Raw genomic sequence first — 2,845 nt, 5'->3', positions numbered from 1 at the left:
AGTTATCCAATATAATTTTTTTCTTCAATACAGTTGACCAAAGCTATGCTTGGATACAAGACTGATGACTCAATAACCAGCATTGACAACAGTGAAGGTGATTATGTCCCAGGGCCATCAGAATCATCAGAGGAAGACAATTCTGATGATTTTTCAGAACCAAAGACAAGGGTGGACAGCAGTAAACACGTTGATTTAGTCTCAGAGGGAGACAGTTCAGATAAAATAGCAGGAGTCAAGAGAAGGAATCACTACAAGAAGACTAGCAAGAGATGCAGAAGTTCCTCAGAAGAAAACAGCTCAAATGAAGAAACAGAACTCAAGAGAAAGAATCAATATGCAAATACTTATAAGAGATGTACTAGTTCCCCAATGTCAAACACTAGCAGTGAATCATTGCTTGTAATGAATGTCTCAGAATTAGATGGATCCAAAAAGTACCACCAAAAAAAGCACTTCTGTCTGTTTTGCGAGCAACCGCAATCCAAAATTGCCCGTCATTTACAATGTAAACATGGGGATGAAATAGAAGTAGCTACTGCACTTCGGTTTGCAAAGAGATCAAAAGCTAGGAGACTTCAGCTGAATCTTCTTCGCAAGAAGGGGAATCGGGCACACAACATTCAGGCACTTAAAGAAGGAAAGGGGGTTTTGGTACCATGTAAACAAACAAGTAATGACAAGACCAATCACCAGGACTATCAGCATTGTTTTGCCTGCCATGGGCTCTTTAAACGCAAATCTATGTGGAGGCATGTGGCAAGGTGCACACTAGCACAACACGTTCGAAAGGAGATGCCTGGCAAAACCAGAATACAGGCGCTCTGTGCTAATGCTCAACCGGTTGCTAAAGGAGTGAGTGAAAAGGTATGGAAACTTGTGAGTAACATGGCTCAAGATGATGTAGCCCATGCAGTAAAACAAGACAGATACATCTTGGCATTGGGTGAAAAAATGTACAACAAGAAAGGGGAGAACCCCTCACAACACCAGCACATTCGTCAAACTTTGCGAGAACTAGGGAGACTTGTGATTAAAGGTAGAAAGGTGACACCACTGAAAAAGATGAAGGATTATATCAACCCAAAACACTTCCAACACATCATAAAAGCTGTCAAAGAAGTGACTGGCTATGATGAAAAGACAAACAAATTCGAAAAAGCAACCCTGGCGACAAAGCTTGGGCAAAGCATCCAGAAAATTGCAGACATCATGGAGGGTGAAGCTCTTATTACCCAGAATGAAGAAAAGTTGAAGCTTGTCCGAGACTTCCAAGGCATCTACCGTCTTCGCTGGAATGAAATGATCTCTTCTGCTGCATATCGTACACTTGAACAGAAGAAATGGAACGCACCGCAGCTTATTCCATTAGCAGATGACGTTAAAAAAATACACATGTACTTAGATGAAAAGCAGAAACAATACTACAACCAACTGTGCGATGAGAAAACCTCAGGAAAATGGAGCAATCTAGCAAAAGTGATACTGGCTCAGATGATTATCTTCAACAGGAAAAGAGAGGGAGAGGTGTCAAAGATGTCTGTGGCAACATTTCACTCCAGGGACAAATCCCCACTTAACAAAGATGTTGCAGTGGCGCTAACAGAGGTTGAGAGACTACTCTGTGCACATTTTGAACGCATTGAAACCTGTGGGAAGCGTGGCAGGAAGGTGCCTGTAATCCTTACTCCAGTGATGGTGGAATCTTTAGAGCTGCTTATCAAAGAGCGGTGCTCATGTGGAGTGAGCGAAGGAAATATCTACTTATTTGCCAGGCCAGGATATGATACACATTTTCGGGGGAATGACTGCATCCGCGCCTATGCCAAACAATGTGGTGCCAAGTTACCTGAAGCATTGTCATCAACTAAACTACGAAAACAGGTTGCCACCCTCTCCAGAGTGTTAAATCTCAATGATACAGAACAGGACCAGTTTGCTGACTTCTTGGGTCACGACATTCGGATTCATCGAAAGTTCTACCGTCTTCCAGAGGGAACGCTTCAGTTGGCCAAAATAAGTAAAATACTGATGGCATGTGAACAGGGCAGATTGGCAGAGTTCAAGGGGAAAAGTCTGGATCAAATAACCATCAGTCCCAGTGGTAAGTTTACCCCCAGTGTTTAGTTTAATGGCAAAAAGTTTACACTGACAATAAAAACAAAGGTTTTGTTTTGCGCAGATTTAGCTTGCCTCAATTTAGCATTCTTCTTTTGGCCATCTTTTAGAAAAAAGCATGGCTGAAAATAATGAGGCTGCAGACTCTTGTTCATCAGAGAACGACTCTGAGAGAGAGGAGTCATCTGAAAAATCCTATGAAGAAAATCTGACCGGTATGCCTATACCTTACATAGATATGGACGTATTCTTAATTACAATGTCCTTTTCGAAAAATACATGTTTTCCACTGATGTTTTCCAGGAGAGATGTCAGCGATTCGGGCCAAACAGCCAATGACCAAGGGAAAGCTGGGACAAAAGAGAGGCTCACATGGTTAGACTGTTTCCTGCTGTCTTCAGTCAGTGCATTTTCACTCTGGCAAAAAATGCTGACTCTAATTTCTTGTGCACTGATTTAACTTGCTGCAATTTGCTTTTGTTTTTATTGTCTTTTACAAACTGTTATGTCTGAAGAAATTGATGCTGCAGCCACTGATTGTGCATCAGAGAACGACTCTGAGAGAGAGGAGTCGTCTGAAAAATCCTATGAAGAAAATCTGACCGGTATGCCTATACCTTACATAGATATGGACGTATTCTTAATTACAATGTCCTTTTCGAAAAATACATGTTTTCCACTGATGTTTTCCAGGAGAGATGTCAGCGATTCGGGCCAAACAGCCAAT

The 2,845-nt window shown here is 41.7% G+C and overlaps 1 long non-coding RNA gene across 1 annotated transcript; it reads left to right on the top strand.

The window, feature by feature from the left end:
• The first annotated feature begins 2,460 nt into the window (after nucleotides 1–2,460).
• Nucleotides 2,461–2,845, top strand: LOC120033567. The gene is made up of 3 exons (XR_005473967.1): nucleotides 2,461–2,493; nucleotides 2,634–2,723; nucleotides 2,812–2,845. It is a non-coding gene; the product is annotated as an uncharacterized LOC120033567 (long non-coding RNA).

This window comes from Salvelinus namaycush, chromosome 40 (genome assembly GCF_016432855.1).
Source record: "Salvelinus namaycush isolate Seneca chromosome 40, SaNama_1.0, whole genome shotgun sequence".
NCBI classification, from domain to species: Eukaryota; Metazoa; Chordata; class Actinopteri; order Salmoniformes; family Salmonidae; genus Salvelinus; species Salvelinus namaycush.
The sequence above is the reverse complement of the archived record's forward strand: the minus strand, read 5'-3'. Positions and strand labels throughout refer to the sequence as shown.